The sequence below is a fragment of the Bubalus bubalis genome, chromosome 17 (assembly GCF_019923935.1).
Source record: "Bubalus bubalis isolate 160015118507 breed Murrah chromosome 17, NDDB_SH_1, whole genome shotgun sequence".
NCBI lineage: Eukaryota > Metazoa > Chordata > Mammalia > Artiodactyla > Bovidae > Bubalus > Bubalus bubalis.
In genome coordinates this window covers 9,820,181-9,827,506 of record NC_059173.1, presented here as the reverse complement: position 1 = coordinate 9,827,506, position 7,326 = coordinate 9,820,181, and the positions used below count along the sequence as shown (strand labels likewise).

Below are 7,326 nucleotides of genomic sequence, written 5' to 3'. Positions count from 1 at the left end.
ATGGGATTCTCCAGGAAAGAATACTGGAGTGGGTTGCCATGCCCTTCTCCAGGGGATCTTCCTGACCCAGGGATTGAACCCAGGTCTCTGGCATTGCAGGCAGAGTCTTTACCACTTGAACTACAGTTTTCCCACATTCTTGAACTTCATATAAATATAAATCTCCAACAGCATGTTTGTGTGTGCCTGTGTGTATGGCTCCTTTCTCTCAACATATTGTCTTTAGATTCATTCTGTCTTTTGACTATATTTTCATGTCAACTGTTTACGATGTAGTGACTGAGCCACAACAACAATTCTTCAAGGTTATTTTTCAGCTGCCCCAGATGGCATTGTTTAGTTGTACCACTGCTAAACAGGTCTATATTTCCATGATGGACATTTAAATTTGTTCCAGAATTTCTTGCTATATCCAGTGCTTTGACGCTCAGCCTTATATCGAACTCTTTGTAGCCATCCTTGACTATTTATTTGTAGGCCTGTCAGGGACCTGGCAGGCCCTGTGAGAACCATGAAGGGAGTCGGATTTCACAACCGATTGTTTGCAGTATTTGGAATGAGTTCTCAATTTTTTCATCTCTCACTCTAAATCACCTTAAAGGGGGGACAGCTGTGGCCCTGCCGAGGGCTCTTTCCTTCTCACCCAAGAACCACCTCATTATCTAAAAACGGTCCTCGCCAGCGTCCTCCTTTGGCCAGCAGGGGGCGGCAGATGCTCGTAATGTGTGGAGAAAGTCTCGGCCTCCGCGTTTCCCGCCTCCCCTTCCATCCTTAAAATAACTCCCCTAACTCCAGCCTTCAATTCATTTAATCCCCAAATCGCGCCATTTCATAGATGTAGCTGGGGCTCTGACCAAAGTCACACGTTCAATAAGAAGCAAGATCAGAATTCCAACTCCAGGCCATCCGACTTCGGAGTCCTGGCTCTGGTCTACACCGCTAAAGTCTTCCTGTGAGCGGTTTCGCCGTCCACTTTGTATATACATTGGAGAGACTACAGGTGTAAGTTAGAATATCTCCGTCGTTTACCAGACACGTGCTGTCGGGGCGATTAATTCATGTCTCCAGATCTCAATTTCCTCATCTGTGTAATGGGATAATAATGGTTCCTCCCTCGTGCGTGGTGTATATGAGGTTTAAACGAGATACCACGGGCAAACGCCTAGCTAGCACCTTGAGTGCACTGTAAATGCGATTTTGAGCGAAGGATTTACTGCCACCCGCGGGCACAGCCCCGGGGGAGCCACACCGGGTCCGTCCTGGGCCTCCTCTCCTCGGATCCTGCCCGGCGCCCGGCGCCCTGCGTTCCCGACCGACCAGAGTCCCGACACCCGCGGGCCGGGCTGCAAGGAGGGGAGGCGTCAGCTGCGAAGGCAGTTCCCGGCGGTAATTAGCCGGTGTCGGCTCCCGCCTAGCCAGCCGCTAATTACACGTCTCCTAATGAGGCCGGCGGCTGTTTGCAATCACTTGGGTCCCCGCCGCGCTGCGCGGGAGGCCGTGGGGGAATCCGCCCTCGGGGACGTGGACGGAGGTTGCAGCCCGGGACCACGAGATCCGCTGGGCGGCGGCGGGGGTGCGCCCCTGCGCGTCTGCTCCGCAATGTGCTCCTGGCTCAGTCAGTCTTTGGAATCATCATCCCACTTTACAGATGAGGAAGGGGGCTGAGGCTCGGAAAAGCGAACTCAGGCGCAAAACTCAAGCTGAAATAGTCTAATCCAGTGCTCTTAACACGGTACGGCCTGGATCAATGGGGGTACTTGCTGTTGTGACTCCTGGGACTTTCAGATGCTTAGGTCCCAGATCAGATAAAAGAGGCGGCGGAGGCGGGGAGGGGGTGCCGGGGGGCGTGGTGCGTGCGTAGAGGGGGACTTCCTTTGAGCTCTTTCCTTGCTTCCCATTTGAAGGTTCTCACCATCAATTTGCCCTTTTGGATCAGGCACAAAACAGAGTATCAGCTCTAGTAAGACCTTTAAAGTTTACTTGGAAAGGTAAATCACACAACCCATTTCACAGACTGGGAAACCTGGTGCATTTCCTAGGAGGTGGTTGGGGCTACTGCTAAAATGCTCCCATAGAGATGCATGTGGGTGCATGTGAGATTTAAATGAGATACCATGGGCAAACGCCTAGCACCGTGAATTCCCTGGTGATCCAGTGGTTAAGACTCGCTGCTTTTACTGCTGATGGCCCAGGTTCAGTCCCTGGTCGGGGAACTAAGATCCTGCAAGCCATGTGGGGTGGCTAGGGGGGGAATAAAAGCTCCCATAACATCAAGGTGGGCTTCCAGGATGGCTCAGCCTAAATAAAAAGTGAAAGTGAAGTCGCTCAGTCGTGTCCAACTCTTTGCAACCCCATGGACCAGGCTCCTCAGACTATTGGATTTTCTAGGCAAGAGTACTGGAGTGGGTTGCCATTTCCTTCTCCAGGGAATCTTTCCAACCCAGGGATCGAGCCCAGGTCTCCCACATTGTAGACAGACACTTTACCATCTGAGCCACCAGGGAATGTAGGACCCCTGGGCGGGGGAACATCCCCTGAAGGAGGAACAGCAACCCATTCCAGTATACTTGCCTGAAAAATCCCATGGACAGAGGAGCCTGGTGGGCTACAGTCCATGGGGTCACAAAGAATCAAACACAGCTGAGCACACAGTTCAGAGGTTCAGCATCAGAGTAGAAAGCTACAACTGTGTTTCTTGTTCTCTTCTGGGATGGGATCCAGAGTAGCTGCTTTCCTTCTTCTTTTTTTTTTTTTAATATTTATTTATTTTTGACTGCATCAGGTCTTAGTTGCACTGCCCAGGCTTCTCTCTAGTTGTGTCCCGAGGGTTTAGTTGCCCCATGGCATGTGGGATCTTAGTTCCCTGACCAGGGATGGAACCTGAGTCCCTTGAATCGGAAGCAGATTCTTAACCACTGGACCACTCAGGAAGTCCCTATCTGTCTCTATTCTTCATCCTTATGTTCTGGGCTACCACTTATTAGGCTCTCACTATGAGCCAGACACTGTCCTGAGCACTTCGTGGGCTTGACTTCCTTTAGTCCTCACAATAACCCCATGAACATAGACCCCATTATTCTCTGAGGCTCAGGAAGGAAAGTGACTTGCCGAAGGTCACACAGTAATTTTGTATTCGAGCAGGCAGTGGCGGCCCTTGCAGGGTGCCATTGCTGTGCCACCCATTACCAGGCAGTGGTTATCGCGAGACCAGTAACGTGGGCCCGTTAGAGCTGCGGTTAGAAGTCCCATCAGCCACTGGGTGGCGCCACAGCAGGCCCCTCTCCCAAGGGAGCAACTGTCACCAAGCGACCCTTTGTAGGCTATTCAGCCAACAGTCGTTGGAGCGGTGGTCCGTCAGGAGGAGAGTAAGGTAAGAGACCGATCACCACCTGCTCTCCGGGGCGCTCCAGGTCACCCGGCCTCGCCAGCGAACAGGAGACCCAGGGAACAGGCTGTGTGCTGCAGGGCTCCAGAGCCCTCACTATGGTCATCCACGGCCGGGCCCAAGCCTTGAGGCGGCAGGGACCCTCTCCCCCTTCCCCACCTCTAGGCTGCGACCTACTGGCGGTGGCCGGCTGTGTGTGATGCCGTCTGCGGGACCTGGCCCTGGCCATTTGGGTGGCCTGAGGAGCCTGAGGGCTGACTGGGTTGATGCTTTTAAACTGTGGTGTTGGAGAAGACTCTTGCGAGTCCTCTGGACTGCAAGGAGATCCAACCAGTCAATCCTAAAGGAAATCAACCCAGAATATTCATTGGAAGGACTGATGCTGAAGCTGAAACTCCAATACTTTGGCCACCTGATGTGAAGAACTGACTCATTTGAAAAGACCCTAATGCTGGGAAAGACTGAAGGCAGGAGAAGGAGACAACAGAGGATGAAATGGTTGGATGGCATCACCGACTCAATGGACATGAGTTTGAGTAAATTCTAGGAGTTGGTGATGGACAGGGAGGCCTGGCGTGCTGCAGTCCATGGGTTCGCAAAGAGTTGGACACGACTGAGGGACTGAACTGAACTGAACTGAGGAGCCTGAGGGCTGGCTGGGTCCGGATGCCTGGGTCCCTCAGCGATGATGGCTGGGCAGGGCCTGGGGACCTGGCCCTGAGGGTGCCACCAGCTGAGACCTGCCACCTCAGCTGGGCCTGAGCACTGGCGAGAGGACCCAGACTGGATGCTGGACGAAGACTTTGGGACAGGGTGACAGCTCCTGCAGGGACCCCTTCCTCTTAACCAGGGCCTGGACCTTGCAGGGTGACAGGTGTGCCTTTGGGACCTTGCCCTTTCTTTTCAGAACAGAGAATAGCATTTGTTTGGTGGAGATTTATAGGAACCTTGTTACCTGATTGTGACCTGACCTCAGGAACAAAGGATCTGACACCAAGACGTTTGCAACTCACCATGCCCCTTCCTCACCTTTCCTAGAAAAGGGCTTTGCTGAGAGCTTTCTGGGAATTTGGGGTTTTAAAGGCACAAGCCACTGGTCTCCTTTAGGACCCTGCACCAAACCTTTCTCTGTTCCAAACTCTGACATTTCGGCATCGTTTGGCCTTACTGTGCGTTGGGCACATGGATTTGAGTTTCTGTAACAATTTCAGCAGAGACCTTTTGTCTTACCCCTCAAACCTGCGCTCTTGACCTCTTGCTCTCTACCTCTTCGGGGATGTCTGGGACCTAAAAGGAGTTCAAAGGCGGTATATGCAGTTGGGATGCCATTCTGAAGTATCTTTGGCATGTAGGGGGTCCTGACTGGAGCCTGCATGCTGCCACAGTGGATGGTGGCAAAGAAAAATGGTTCTGCGTCAGCATCTTGTTAAGCAGCAGCTGCTCATTAGGGGCTCCTGCTCCTCTAATCCAATCAACCAGTTCCCTATAAAACCTTCATGGGGACAATCTGGATAAAATTAAACCTTCCATCTGCTTGGCCTGGGGCCTGGGGGGCTGCTGCATACTCTGGGTTGCTGGGGCAGGCACAGCCCTCCCTGAGCCTCAGAGACAGAACATCGTGCTTCTCCCTCATCCTCCCTGCCTTGTGGACCTCCTTCTCTTTGCCCTGCCTGCCATGAGGATTCACTTATCCCCAAATTAATTGAAATTACAAGGGCACTACTGTTTGACCCAGCAATTTCTCCACCAGCAATTTATCCCATTGAGATTCTTGGGCTTGTACCCAATGACCAGAGTGTGTCTTGCATCATTGTTTGTGATAGTAAAAGGCTACCTTAGCGTCCACCAGAAAGGATCCACTGTATGTCTACATTTATTGGACAACCATGTGCCAGAGAATTTGCTAAATGCTTCACATCAGTTCAGTTCAGTTGCTCAGTCATGTCCAGCTTGTTGCGACCCCATGGACTGCAGCACACCAGGCTTCCCTGTCCATCACTAACTCCTGGAGCTTGCTCAGACTCATGTCCATTGAGTTGGTGATGTCATCCAACCATCTGATCCTCTGTCATCCCCTTCTCCCTCTGCCTTCAATCTTTTCCAGCACTGCGGTCTTTTCCAAGGAGTCAGTTCTTCGCATCAAGTGGCCAAAGTATTGGAGCTTCAGCTTCAGCATCAGTCCTTCCAATGAATATTCAGGACTGATTTCCTTTAGAATTGACTGGTTTAATTCCTTGCCATTCAAGGGACTCTCAAGTCTTCTACAAAAATAAATAAAAATAATTTTTAAATAAAAACATAATAAAAAATAAATTTAAAAATTAAAAAAAAACATAAAAAAAGAGTCTTCTCCAACACCACAGTTCAAAAGCATCAGCCTTCTTTATGATCCAACTCTCACATCCATACATGACTACTGGAAAAACCATGGCTTTGACTAAACGGACCTTTGTCAGCAAAGTAATGTCTCTGCTTTTTACTATGCTGTCTAGGTTGGTCATAGCTTGGTCATATGCTTCACATAGATGGACTCATTTAATCCTCACAGCTACCCCATAAGTCAGGAATTTAGTCGTTTTTTTCTTTTTTTTTTTTCATTTTATTCATTTATTTATTTCTGGCTGTGCTGGGTCTTCCTTGCTACCTGGACTTTTCTCTAGTTGTGGCAGGCAGGGGCTACTCTCTAGTTGCGCATGGGCTTCTCGTAGCGATGTCTTCTCTTGTTGCGGAGCATGGGCTCTAGGGTGTGAGGGCTTCAGCAGTTGTAGCACATGGGCGCAGTAATTATGGCTCCCCGGGCTCTAGGGCTCTAGAGCACAGTCTCAAGAGTTGTGGTGCACAGGCTTAGCGGCTCCTTGGCATGTGGGATCTTCCCAGATCAGGGATTGAACCTGTGTCTCCTGCACTGGCAGGCAGATTCTTTAACCACTGAGCCACCAGGGAAGCCCAGGACTTAATTTTATTAACCCCTTATGACAGATGAGGACACCGAGGCTCAAGGAGAACTAGGAACTTACTGAAGCTTCACATAGCTGGTAAGGAAGGTTGGCTGAAGATGGCAGAGTAGAAGGACATGTGCTCAGTGTCTCCTGCGAGAACACATAGCTAGCTGGTAAGCAGCAGGGCCAGGCTTTGACCCAGGCAGTTCTTGTCCTTAACCACTGTCCTAGTCAGCTTCTCTGTCTTTATGTGCTTGAAAAATTTCCAGAAGGTGACACAAAGGCTTTAATAGTGGTTACCTCTGGGGAGTAGAATTATAGGTGCAAAATAGAAGGGGAATGTCACTTTTTACTGTGTCCCTCATTGGACCATATTATTTTACCATGAGCATATGTTAGTTTCATAATTTAGAGCAGTTATTGAGCCCCAGTTGCCACAGTGTGTTATTAATAATCCTTCCCTCAACTCTGGTCATGGGTTCTGTCATGAGCCTCGTTTTGCAGGTGAGGAAGCTAAGCTCACCTAGGTGGTTTTGCTCAGCGACACATCTGGGAATGGCAAAGGACTGATCATCAAGCCAGTGCTCATTCCCCTAATTTGTATTAGCCCCTTGGTGAAGAGGGAAGGGAAGGTCCAGAGGGCAGAAAAGTAGTTAAAAACAGACCCCAGAGCCTATGGAGTTCAAGTCCTGACTCAGCCACTCACTCACTGTGTGCCCTTGGGCAAGCCACTTCTCCTCTCTGAACCTCAGTTTCCTCTCTGTGAGAATTAAATGACTTACCTCCATGTTAGGGCTTCCCTGGTGGCTCAGACAGTAAAGAATCTGTCTGCAATGCAGAAAACCCAGGTATAATCCCTGAGTCAGAAAGATCCCCTGGAGAAGGGAATGGCAACCCACTCCAGTATTCTTGCCTGGAGAATCAAGGAGCCTGGCAGGCTACAGTCCATGGGGTCACAAAGAGTCTTTCACACACATATACTTCCTTGTCAAGTACTTAGAG

General features: G+C 50.2%; 1 long non-coding RNA gene across 1 annotated transcript; it reads left to right on the top strand.

Moving 5' to 3' along the window:
- Nucleotides 1–5,540, top strand: LOC123329914. The gene is made up of 3 exons (XR_006545502.2): nt 1–1,732; nt 1,905–1,988; nt 5,490–5,540. It is a non-coding gene; the product is annotated as an uncharacterized LOC123329914 (long non-coding RNA).
- The last annotated feature ends 1,786 nt before the right edge of the window (nt 5,541–7,326 follow it).